General features: G+C 45.8%; 1 protein-coding gene across 3 annotated transcripts in view; it reads left to right on the forward strand.

Moving 5' to 3' along the window:
• MAN1C1 (mannosidase alpha class 1C member 1) overlaps window positions 1-13462 on the forward strand; it is a 174844-nt gene that overhangs the window by 19547 nt on the left and 141835 nt on the right. The gene's annotated exons all lie outside the window — the stretch shown is intronic.

Raw genomic sequence — 13462 nt, forward strand, 5'->3', positions numbered from 1 at the left:
GATTAAAAATTCCTTGTGCATATGGCATTCTTAGTAGAGCCCTAGCACCCCGTTAGTAGTTTAGCTGATCCCCACAATAGCCTTGCAGTGCACAGGGCATGGGCTATAGTCCCATTTTATAGATGAGAGAATGAAGACCCTGAAAAGAGAAGTGACCTACTCACAATCCCTCCCTGGTGGCTCAGTGGTTAAGAGTCCCTTCAAAAGGTCAGCGATTCAAATCCACCAGCCACTCCTTGGAAACCCTATAGGACAGTTCTACTCCGTCCTGTAGGGTCTCTATGAGTTGGAATCAACTCGACAGCAATGGACTTAAAGCTCCTCTTGACTTCTAGGTGGAAGTTCTTTCTGTTATATTATCTGAAGGCTGAGAGGTGATAATTTAGGAGAAGCCTTTTCACCTTGGGATGGAATAAAGTGGAAATTGTCATAGTCTTGGTAGGTGTTCAAAAGAGCTGGTCTTGTGAATCTTTAGAACGGGTTTCTAACCTTTCTTGCAGTCTGCAATCGCCTGGGGCATCTTAGTAAATACTGATGCCTGAGTTCCTCCTCCAGAGATTCTGATTTAATTGGTCTGCGGTCCAGCCTGGGTGAGGGGATTTTTAAACACTTCCCGGGTGGTTCTGATGTGCAGCCATGCTTTAGGACTTACCGTGGTTGTATTGCCTTTCTGGCTATATTTCCCTTTTGCCCACTTCCTCTAAATTATCTTTTCTGCTTATTAGGACCTAGACTATGCTTGGCTGCTAACTGAAAGTTCAGCCATTCGAACCCACCAGCCGCTCTGTGGGAAAAAGATGTGGTAGTCTGCCTCTGCAGCGATTGTTGTTGTTGTTGTTAGGTGCCGTCCAGTCGGTTCCGACTCATATCGACCCTGTGCACAACAGAACGAAACACTGCCCAGTCCTGCACCATCCTTACAATCGTTGTTATGCTTGAGCTCATTGTTGAAGCCACCGTGTCAGTCCACCTCGTTGAGGGTCTTCCTCTTTTCCGCTGACCCTGTACTCTGCCAAGCATGATGTCCTTCTCCAGGGATTGATCCCTTCTGACAACACGTCCAAAGTATGTAAGACGCAGTCTCGCCATCCTTGCCTCTAAGGAGCATTCTGGCCGCACTTCTTCCAAGACAGATTTGTTCATTCTTTTGGCGGTCCATGGTATGTTCAATATTCTTCGCCAACACCACAATTCAAAGGTGTCAACTCTTCTTCGGTCTTCCTTATTCATTGTCCAGCTTTCACATACATATAATGCGATTGAAAATACCATGGCTTGGGTCAGGCGCACCTTAGTCTTCAGGGTGACATCTTTGCTCTTCAACACTTTAAAGAGGTCCTTTGCAGCAGATTTGCCCAATGCAATGTGTCTTTTGATTTCCTGACTGCTGCTTCCATGGCTGCTGATTGTGGATCCAAGTAAAATGAAATCCTTGACAACTTCAATCCTTTCTCCATTTATCATGATGTTGCTTATTGATCCAGTTGTGAGAATTTTTGTTTTCTTTATGTTGAGGTGTAATCCATACGGAAGGCTGTAGTCTTTGATCTTCATCAGTGAGTGCTTCAAATCCTCTTCACTTTCAGCAAGCGAAGTTGTGTCATCTGCATAACGCAGGTTGTTAATGAGTCTTCCTCCAGTCCTGATGCCCCATTCTTCTTCATATGGTCCAGCTTCTCGTATTATTTGCTCAGCATACAGATTGAATAGGTATGGTGAAAGGATACAACCCTGACACACACCTTTCCTGACTTTAAACCGATCAGTATCCCCTTGTTCTGTAGGAAAAACTGCCTCTTGATATAAGTAGTTTCCTCATGAGCACAGTTAAGTGTTCTGGAATTCCCATTCTTCGCAGTGTTATCCATAGTTTGTTATGATCCACACAGTTGAATGCCTTTGCATGGTCAATGAAACACAGGTAAACATCCTTCTGGTATTCTCTGCTTTCAGCCAGGATCCATCTGACATCAGCAGTGATATCCCTGGTTCCACGTCCTCTTCTGAAACTGGCCTGAATTTCTGGCAGTTCCCTGTCGATAGACTGCTGCAGCCGTTTTTGAATGATCTTCAGCAAAATTTTGCTTGCGTGTGATATTAATGATATTGTTCTATAATTTCCACATTCGGTTGGATCATCTTTCTTGGGAATAGGCATAAATATGGATCTCTTCCAGTGAGTTGGCCAGGAAGCTGTCTCCATATTTCTTGGCCTAGACGAGTGAGCACCTCCAGTGCTGCATCTATTTGTTGAAACATCTCAACTGATATTCCATCAATTCCTGGAGCCTTGTTTTTCACCAATGCTTTCAGAGCAGCTTGGACTTCTTCCTTCAGTACCATCGGTTCCTGATCATATGCTACCTCTTGAAATGGTTGAACATCGACTAATTCTTTTTAGTATAATGACTCTGTGTATTCTTTCCATCTTCTTTTGATGCTTTCTGCGTCGTTTAATATTTTCCCCATGGAATCCTTCACTATTGCAACTTGAGGCTTGAGTTTTTTCTTCAGTTCTTTCAGCTTGAGAAACGCCGAGTGTGTTCTTCCCTTTTGGTTTTCTATCTCCAGCTTTTTGCACATGTCATTATAATACTTCTTTGTCTTCTCGAGAGGCCCTTTGAAATGTTCTCTTCCGTTCTTTTACTTCATCAAGTCTTCCTTTTGCTTTAGCTGCTCGTCGCTAAAGAGCAAGTTTCAGAGTCTTCTCTGACATCCGTCTTGGTCTTTTCTTTCTCTTCTGTCTTTTCAGGGACCTTTTGCTTTCTTCATGGATGGATGATGTCCTTGATGTCATTCCACAACTCGTCTGGTCTTCGGTCACTAGTATTCAATGCGTCAAATCTATTCTTCAGATGGTCTCTAAATTCAGGTGGGATATACTCAAGGTCGTATTTTGGCTCTCGTGGACTTGCTCTGATTTTCTTCAGTTTCAGCTTGAACTTGAATATGAACAATTGATGGTCTGTTCCACAGACGGCACCGGTCTTGTTCTGACTGATGTTATTGAGCTTTTCCACTGTCTCTTTCCACAGATGTAGTCAATTTGATTTCTGTGTGTTCCATCTGGCGAGGTTCATGAATATAGTTGCTGTTTACATTGGTGAAAGAAGGTATTTGCAATGAAGAAGTCGTTGGTCTTGCAAAATTCTATCATTCGATCTCTGGCATTGTTTCTATTACCAAGGCCATATTTTCCAATTACTGATCCTTCTTTGTTTCCAACTTTCTCATTCCAATCACCAGTAATTATCAATGCATCTTGATTGCATGTTCGATCAATTTCAGACTGCAGCAGCTGATAAAAATCTTCTATTTGTTCATCTTTGGCCCTAGTGGTTGGCGCGTAGCTTTGAATAATAGTTGTATTAACTGGTCTTCCTTGTAGTCATATGGATATTATCCTATCACTGACAGCGTTGTACTTCAGGATAGATCTTGAAACGTTCTTTTTGATGATGAATGCAACACCATTCCTCTTTGAGTTGTCATTCCCAGCATAGTAGACTATATGATTGTCTGATTCAAAATGGCCAATACTAGTCCATTTTAGCTCACTAATGCCTAGGATATCGATGTTTATGTGTTCCATTTCATTTTTGATGATTTCCAATTTTCCTAGATTCATACTTCCTACATTCCAGATTGTAATTATTAATGGATGTTTGCAGCTGTTTCTTTTCATTTTGAGTCATGCCACATCAGCAAATGAAGGTCCCGAAAGCTTTACTCCGTCCACATCATTAAGGTCGACTCTACTTTAAGGAGGCAGCTCTTCCCCAGTCATCTTTTGAGTGCCTTCCAACCTGGGGGGCTCATCTTCCAGCACTATATCAGACAATGTTCCACTGCTATTCATAAGGTTTTCACTGGCTAATGCTTTTCAGAAGTAGACTGCTGGGTCCTTCTTCCTAGTCTGTCTTAGTCTGGAAGCTCAGCTGAAATCTGTCCTCCATGGGTGACCCTGCTGGTATCTGAATACCGGTGGCATAGCTTCCAGCATTACAGCAACACACAAGCTCCCAGAGTACGAAAAACTGACAGACACATGGGGGCTGTAAAGATTACACCCTTGGAAGCCCTATGGTTCTCTGTCCTACAGGGTTGTTATGAGTCAGAATGGACTTGACAGCAATGATTTAGACCAGGATTGGATTAAAAGGCGGGGGGTGGGGGGTTGCCAAAAAGACTCAACTGAAACTAAGTTTTCCAGACTTCCAGTTAACATTATCAAGAGAAGCCATGAATATATTAAAACTTTAAGAAAAATATTGAAAACACGGTAATCTATTGATCCTCAGTTACACAAAATGTACTGAAGGGAAGGACGCAAAGGTGAATCTCCAGCTCTACGGAATTTTGTAGAGTAATATTGTTACGTGCCTGAGCCACTTCCTACCACATTCAGATGCATTACCTGTTTACCTGTTGTCATCAAATCGATTCTGACTCATAGGGACCCTACAGGACAGAGTAGAGCCTGCCCCATAGGGTTTCCAAGGAGCAGCTGGTGGACCTGAACTGTTGATCTTTTTGGTTAACAGCCAAATGCTTAATCACTGCACCACCAGGGCCCCATTCAGATTCATAGAGGCAGAGATCCATTGGCTAGCTGCATAAATATTTGCCTGTCCCACCTAAATCTTTTTTGGGGGAAGCAGGCAGGACATAAATGTCTGAAATGAAAATATTTGGTGGTCCAGAAGTAGATTTCTGAAAAGACCTTCAGACTCTCTCCTGTGGGTGTCCCTGCTGCTTTCCTGTTAACCTTTTCATGTTGTTGCTTGGGCCTTACACAGACCCTGGGGGTCAGCAGAACAGGTTGTTATCTGTAAAATCAAGTAACGGGCCTTCAGACTCCACAGCAGCAGGGTTCTGTTATTTCCCATCATGCCAAGTTCTGGATATGATTCACCCTGGAAATTGCTGTCTTGGGTTGGTCAAATTATATCTACCCAGGCCACCTGTGGTGGTGGCTGCAGGGGGTGAGACTATGCCATAAATTAGTGCAGGTGTCCCCCAAATAGCTTTGATTCTATGCAAGAAACCTGGGAATCCTCAACCTTTGCCAAGTGGCAATCTTTCTTTTGACTTGTCCCAATGATTTCTAACAAATTCTTTGGTTGATATGGCATATAAAACTCACCTGTTTGTCCCAAACTGGTTTCATTTAAGCTTCAAGGAGTGAGTGTTTAGCCTAGGCACAGCAATGGAGAGGCAGACTTCAGAGGAGAAATTTCCTTCTCCTGTTAAATCTCACATTAAACTGTGCTTACTCAGAGCCCTTGGCTGTAGGAAGCAGTGCCGAGGATGGAGCTTGGCAGATGGCTGTGGCTGTGGTTTCCTGGAGGCCTTTGTGGGGAGACGACTGTTTGTATATTGGTTTTCATTTATGTATTGGTCTTATTTTCATCTTCTTGAGGTACCCAGATGCTATGGTGATAGATTGATTGGAAACGACTCATTTGTCAGGGTTCCGTGGGGGATGTAGGTTTCCTTCTCGTGTGCAGTGGAGTCTAAAATATTTAATTAGATGCTGAGGCATTTCTGCTTGGGTCCATCTCTGCCAGTTCTCCCAGCTGGATGCCATTCCTTAGGTTGGTGGGTTTTCTGGGCTTGGCCTCCTCTTCCTCATTTTGCCTGGATGCAATACTCAGTCCCACCTCCTTCTAGCTGCTGTTTTTTCCCTGTCGTTTTTGTTCTAGAAACTGCCTTTATGTGGTTGCTGGAATTTGCAGAGCTCATTCGTGTTGGAAATCTAGTTGTCAAACAAGTCCAAACCAGACTTTATGAAATAATGTAGTTGAACTGATAGACAGTGGGAGGAATATTAACTACCTGCTGCTTATCTGTTTTGTTCAGTTCAACTTTTTCAGGGAGCTTACTTTGATCTTACTGGGAGCCAGGTAATGCCCTGGATGCTGAGGATGTAAAAATGGCACTTCCACCCTCAACAGGTAAAACATCTCCTTAGGGTGATATGGACATGCACACAATCATAGCACCATGGAGGTGCCCAAATAAAGGTGGGAACAAAGGACTGGTGAGTCACCTCAACGTGATGTTGGCTATGGGTTTGGAGGAAAGGATAGCATTATAGGCAAATGTGGACAATACCTGGGGTAGTGGGTTTGAGGCATAGCAAGAAGCTACATGGGCTGGATCTTGGGAGGTGTTCTAGGGGTGGACGTGGGAGGTGAAGTCTGGGATGGTAAAGGTTTCTACATGGGGTAGAGGATGACATCAGGAAGTGGAGGCAGGGAGAAATCCTGGGAAGGGGAGATAAGTTTAATTCTAGACATGTTAAAATAAATTGTGAAATCTAATGGGTGGTTGGGAGTTGGGTTTAGAAGTGGCGGGGGTGATGATACGGGTTTTGAATTCGTCATGTGTGCCGGGGAGAGGTTTCAGTGCAGTGCTATTTGAGGAAAAGTTGGATGGAAAAGCAGAGGGGTCAGAGCCCTAGGGAGCAGCGACATTTTAAAGAAGAACCAGAGATTTGGAAAGAAGGCAGAGTCAGGTGGCAGATGGGCTGAGAGAGTCATCTCACTGACTGGTTCTGCCACAGCTGGTCGTCCACAGAGCCCTAGGAGCCTCTCTTGTCCTCAGGCCAGGGTTCCAACTAAGTGTCCTCTCTGAGGTGCCTGCCCTTGGCTGCACCTTCTCTTTACCCCTCCCCCAGTTTACCGAGGACTGTTTTCACTGGCCACAGACCCCTAAGCTTTCCTTCCTTGCCAGCATCGAGTATTAGAAAGTCTGTCTGTCCCCTTCATTTTCTGATGGTGTGTCAGGACTCACCATTGGACATTTGCCAAGTACCCTGAGCTATCTGCTTTTAGACATCCAGTTGAGAGCCCAAGACCTCAGCTAAGGAGGGCTATGTGACCCTTCTTCTGGCCTATTGCTGAGCGAGCCCAGCTGTTATCACTTCCTCTTTATCCCAGCAGAACACTCCAGCCACTTGTGGAAATGGCATATGTGTGTCTCTCGCCTGGCTATACATGAGAGGTTCTCAGACCAGCTCCTTAGCATCAGAGGAAGAGAAGACCATGCATGGTGGGAGCAGGCTTGTTTTAATCTTCACCGCTGTTGAGGAAAGGACAAAATTGTGTAGAGTTGTAGAAGTGCATTTTATCTTATCCCAATGACCACAGGCAGGAACTTCTTTCTTAGTTTGTGCCTGGAACCCTCCACTTGAAATGTAGTCTCTCTTAAAACCAAGCCCCTGACCATTGAAGGGAGAGCCATTCGGCAAAGTCCCTGCTGAAACTGCCACCCAAGGAATGTCTAAGTGACATTCCCACGTTGGCCACACTTCCAGATTTTCTACTGGTACCACCTCTAACTGCACCGCTAACGCAAAGGCCACCCTGTTTCCTGGCTCCAGCTCAGTGTGAAAATGGTCTCCTCAACTGGGCTCTATGTCTAGAAGAAATCCTGAAAGGTCTGGTACCAAAGCAGCCCCTGTCACGTGGTCACTAGGTAACCTTAGCTTTTTCTGCCTTGACCAAAGTATCCTGACTTTTCCTGTAGCAGCCTGGGCATCTCGAAGTCTGAGTACGTAGGTCTGCTCGTCTCCACAGGGCAACAGGCGTGATGAAGCCCACCAGTTGCTATGGAGTCAGTTCTGACTCATGGCAACCCCCTGTGTGTCAGAGTAGAGCAGTGTTCCATAGGGTTTTCAATGGCTGATTTTTCAGAAGTAGGTTGCCAGGCCTTTCTTCCAAGGTGCCTCTGGGTGGGCTGGGACCACCATCCTTTTGGTTAGCAGCTGAGTGCATTAAGCATTTGCACCACTCAGGTCTCTGTGGCAGAATGAGAGGTGTGGGTCACTGTGTTTTCAGTAGCCATTCTTGGTAGCGCAGCCTCCTCAGAAAGGTGCTGAAAGCTAAAACGAGTTCTTATTCCTTGATCCATGCCTGTCCTCACAGGGTTTATGCTGGCCCAAGGCCTGTGGCCATCTAGCCAGTTACACTGGAAAGTGTCCGAGTTCCTGGCTCCATGTGCATGTGCGGTGCTGCCCACCCACTGGCCCTGGTTGCTTACAGCCAGCACTCCCTCACCACAGCCCTGGAACCTTAAGACTCAAAAGTCTCGCTTCAGAAAAGGCCACCAAGGTTTCTGGGTAGCACTAAGGAACTGAGAGACTGTTGTGTGAGGTGGTGACTTTTTTTGTGTGGTAAAATACACAAACTAGCATTTTGATGTGTAAAATTCATAGTTTTTAGTATATTCACAGAACTGTGTACCTATCACTGCTCTCTAGTTCCAGAGCTTTTTCATCTCCCTGAGCAGAAGCCTCATACCTGTGTTAAGCAGTCACTTCTTATTCCTGCCTCCCCCAGCCCCTGGCAACCACTAGTCTACTTTCCATCTTTATGGATTTGCTTCTCCTGGATATTTTATATAAATGGAATTGTACAATATGTGGCCTTTTATGCCTGGCTTCTTGCACTTGTCATAATGTTTTCAAGGCTCATCCATGTTATAGCATGTGTCAGTACTTGGTTTCTTTTTATGGCTGTATAATATTCCACTGCATGGATAGACCACGTTTTATTTAGTCATTCATCTGGTGACGGACATTTGGATTGTTTCCACCTTCTGGCTATTGTGAATAATGCTACTATGAACATTCATGTGCAAGTTTTTGCCTGGACATGTGTTTTTCAGGTCTTTTAGACATACACTTAGGAGTGAAATTCTTGCGTCATAGGGGTATCCTATGTTTAACTTTTTGAGGAACCACCAAATTCTTTCCCACAACCGCTATACCATTTTACATTCCCACCAGCAGTTTATGAGGAGAGTGGTCACTTTTTGAAGCCAAATGTACCAGCCCCTCTGACATAAACCAAAATGTTACCTGGGAGTGAGCTTCGTGCAGGGTGGGTAGGACCAGTGGCATCAGGAGTTGGGGGGAGGGGCAGCAGGACCTGGGGAGCTTAGATGGAGTTCATGAGGGCAGGTGAGCAGTTCGTGGCCCAGTATCCAGAGGTGGTTGAGCCCTCTCCAGTGTGGTGGGAGTATGTGATAGGTGGGCTGTGGAAGGGCTGCGTGGTGGGCTTGGGAGGCAGATCCAGGTGGTGCCTGTGGGCATGAGGTGTTAGACCCTAGCCTGGGATTGTGGCAGAGTGTGGCCTCTGTACCTCAACCCCCCAAAGGAAGATAGGGTTATAAATCAGAATAAGGATGCAGGCCCAAGCTCAGCCAGCAGATTAGGCAAATGCGCAGGAAGAGGAAGGAACCGCTGTGGTGGGGGCGGAGGGGGAATACTTCACTGGATATTCTAGATGTCTTAACTCTAACCAATGCCCGTCTCCTGATGTCAAGGCCACTGATTGCTTCCTCCCTGGGCTTAGGTTCTGAAGACAGCATGTGAGGTGAAAATCTCTCATTGCCAGACCCAGACCCTTGGAAGCTCAGAAGCCAAGATTTAGCCTCTTTATTTACATTTCAGTGGTGCCTTCACTTTCCTTGGGGCAGTGGAGACCAAGCTGTAGTTTGAGTGGGGAAGGAGTAATAGGGACAATAAAGAGATTTGGGGAGGTGGGCAACTATAAGTGAATTAAATGTGTGTGTAAAATGACTGCACAGGTTTTCTGGTTGCTAGGCTGACTGGGGAAACCCTGGTGGCGTAGTGGTTCAGTGCTATGGTTGCTAACCAAAGGATCAGCAGTTTGAATCCGCCAGGCGCTCCTTGGAAACTCTATGGGGCAGTTCTACTCTGTCCTATAGGGTCTCTATGAGTCGGAATCGACTCGATGGCACTGGGTTTGGTTTTTTTTTTTTTGGTTAGGCTGACTGGCTGAGGACCTGGGGTGGGCGTGGGAGGACCTGAAAGCCTGACATCAGAGCCTCTGAGACAGGGGCAGTGCTGCAGGGCCGTCTTCTCACCACTGTTGTTCCAGCTTCTAGAGATGTAAAGTCAGCGCACATAAACCTGCAGCTCCAACTCGGCAAGCAGTGTTGGGGTGGCAGCTGTCATTGTACTCCAGCTCTGGAAGCCCGGCCTACCTCTGGCAGAAGCCTCCTTTGGGGTTCAAGGGCCAAGTTCAAGGGCCACATTATGGACTGTGTTATGGTTTAATGGTGATGCCTCTCCTGTCACTGCCTTCTTGAAGCATCGGCAGTCAGGAAGTACATTCCCAGTTTACAGATTGAGGTTTAGAAAGAGTGGCTTCAAGGTTCCATGATTAGGAAGAGAGAACCAGGACACAGATCTGGGACTTCTGGCTCCAGACAGACCCAGCATTCTTTTGATTGCATTCCACTTCTTCTGGGAAAGCTCTCTGATATTGGCGCTGGCATTTTCCTACGTTCTCTTTGTTAACGCAGGTGATAGCATTAGGATCGTGCGGTGCAGAGAACCTGGGGAAGGATCAGGATCATGTCTGATCCTTTGGCTGGAAGCTTCCTCTCTTCCCAGACTCCCATCAGATGTGAGATGGGTCTGTTCTCCTGGCTCTGCCCAAGCTATTTTGGCCCCTGGCTATGCCCCTGTATGTCTGTGTCCTTTCTGGGCAGCAGCCTCCCAAAGAGGCACCCTTCACCTGAAGTCGACTGAGGTTTTCGAGTCGAACCTCAATTCTGATGAGGCACAGTTAGCATTCCCTGCTTCCGCCCCGGCTTTCAGCAAATGGTAAACTCTACTTGAGGGCAACATTCAATTATGAAAATCCATTTCTCTTGCCACATTCAAAAAGTCTCCTAATGTGCCTTTGTGCACACACAAATTTAGTGACACATCACTAAGTGTGTATGTGGTTGCCATGGCAATGTCTCCCTTCTAACATGGCATTCCAAGAGCAAAGAGAAGGGAAGTTTTCTTTGTAAAGAGAAGCAGAGCAGAACTTGGCTAATTGTCATCACACTAATCCCCAAACTGTCATTCTTCCCTGACTACCTGTCTCCTACTTCCTGTCAAAGACTTAGCAGTGGAAGCCAAATCAGCACGCACGACTGGGTCTGTTATATTTCCTTAGGAATTCCACAAGCATTGTTCTTAACCCTTAAGCCAGGCACATATCAGGAAGGACCCCAGGACTTCTTGATTAGAGTTTTCACTAAGAAGCTTAGGAAGTGTTCCTTCCTAGACTGCCGAGCACTTGCCAGTAGTGAGCATTCCAGTCTGAGAAGAACTCTAGGCATCAGTGTCTTTGCAGAAAGCACAGGTTGAGTAGGCCTTCTAAAGATGCTTTGCATTTTCCACCAGAGACCGTGAGCTGCAATTTTTGTCTTTGCGGCAAGTATGTGATATGATGGCATACAAAGTGTGCTAATATTTAGGCACTTTTTGAATGTCAGAAATCTCAAATATTTTCCTAGTAGTGGTGTGAATTAGAAGCCCCTGGATGGTGCAAATGTTAATGCGCTCCGCTGCTAACTGAAAGGTTAGAGGTTCGAGTCTACCCAGAGGTGCCTCAGAAGAAAGGCCTGGAAATCTACTTCTTCAAAATCAGCCATTGAAAACCCTGTGGAGCTCAGTTCTACTCTGACATACGTGGGGTTGCCATGAGTTAGAACCGACTAGATGGCACCTGGTAGTGGTGGTGGTGATGGTGTGAATTAATCCCCGGAGTGTGGACAAAGATGAAGAAGGACCCCAGAGACTTAAGTTTGGTTGAATGATTTCTAGACTTCCTGGCTCAGCTTTGACTGAACTTCACCGTTGCCCTGTTTTTACCTCTGTGCTCCTGATTTTCTTGACTGAGCTCTCTGTGGGTAAAGAAGTTTTTGTATTTCTAGACTTTAACCAGCAACATCTGCGGGGATCCTAGGTCCCTATTGGTTGATCCTTTGACTAGTTCACTGGGCTACGCTGGCTTCCCCTGGTTTGGGGGCTGAGTTGTTGTTGTTGTTAGCTGCCTAGTAGTCAGTCCCTGACTCATGGTGACCCCATGCTAATGGGGTCAGACTGTTATGATCCATAGGATTTTCTTGGCTGATTTTTGGAAGTAAATTGCCAGGTCTTTCTTTCTAATCTCTCTTAGTCTGGATGCTCTGCTGAACCCTGTTTAGCATCATAGCAACACAGGGGCCCCACTGATGGGTGGGTGGTTGCTGTGTGTAAGGTGCATTGGCCTAGAGTCAAACCTGGATCTTCTGCATGGTAGGCAAGAATTCTGACTATTCTTAATGGTTCTGAAATTCTTCAGGCTGATGGGTCTTTTGCTACCATGATTCGCCAGTGGCAAGCTCAGAAGCTGATGCCTTAGTGTCTTCCATGAATATCTGCCCTAGGAATTGAATTGTCATTTCCATCCTTGGTTACATGGCCAGCGAGGTGGGGCGCTCGGCCTGTGAGGTTTTCGGGTCAGGTTCATAATCAAGAGATGGTTTCAGAGGCCAGCTTTCTCACACATGTGTTCTTGTTTTTGGCATTTAATACACATGTGCCTTCTGAGCTGGAGATCCCAGAATACTGGACTATCTGCCTCTCAGACCTCTTGGTTTCTGGAGTTCTGATGGCCTGCTTGCGGCTGCTCCCTGCTGTCCTGCATCTGATGGAAGCATCTTGTTCCTGTCGGGTGTCACAGCATGAGCCCCTGAGGTTGAGAGTATTCCAACCTTGCTGCTTTTAATGGGGAAAGCTCTAGGATACTCCATCTTGTTCATGGATGCACTCGCTCCCATGAAGACCTTTAGCCACTGGCTGTGTGGAGATGTCACATTGATGGGGCAGAACCAGCATCGATTCTCAAAGCAAGAGGTATAAATGGTGGACACCACCATGCACACAAATCTGCGTCCCCATGGGGGCCTCTGGGTCTTCACTAACCATGGCCTGAGTTGGGCCTATTCTGCCACAATCAAGGTGTTCCCAAATCCTTGTTATCTTCTTGCTCCTGTAAATGAGGCCCTCAACGTTCTTTTTTTTTTTTTTTAATATTTTATTTTTGATTGCTATATGCACAACCAAACATACATCCATTCAGAATTTCTACATGAACAGCTCGGTGGCATTGGTTACATACTTCACATTGTGTCACCATTCTCATTCTCTACCCATATTGTTTCATCACCATTAATCTAGGCTCTCTGCCCCTTAAAGTTCTCATCTGTGCTTTAGTTTGACTGTCATCAGATTATGCTCATCTAGATAATTCTTTTTAAGAGTGCTATACTCAAGGCAAGGAGCCCTTGTGGCACAGTGGTTGAAGCACTCGATTGCTAACCAGAAGGTCGGTAATTAGAACCTACCAGCCGCTCCATGGAAGAAAGATGTGGCAGTCTGCTTCCTGACTGACCTGTGGGTTTGCTGTGAGTCACAATCCGTTTGAGGGCAGTGGGCTTCATGCTCAAGGCAAACATTTTTTTACTAACTGGGCTAAACTGTTGTTTAGTTTTACAATGGCTTCATGGGATAGATTCGATTCAAGCTTTAAAGGTTATTTTCGGGCATTAGTTTTGGGGTTCACCTAGTCTCAATGGATCCAGTAAGTCTGGTTTCCATATGAGT

This window comes from Loxodonta africana, chromosome 3, assembly GCF_030014295.1.
Source record: "Loxodonta africana isolate mLoxAfr1 chromosome 3, mLoxAfr1.hap2, whole genome shotgun sequence".
Taxonomy (NCBI): domain Eukaryota; kingdom Metazoa; phylum Chordata; class Mammalia; order Proboscidea; family Elephantidae; genus Loxodonta; species Loxodonta africana.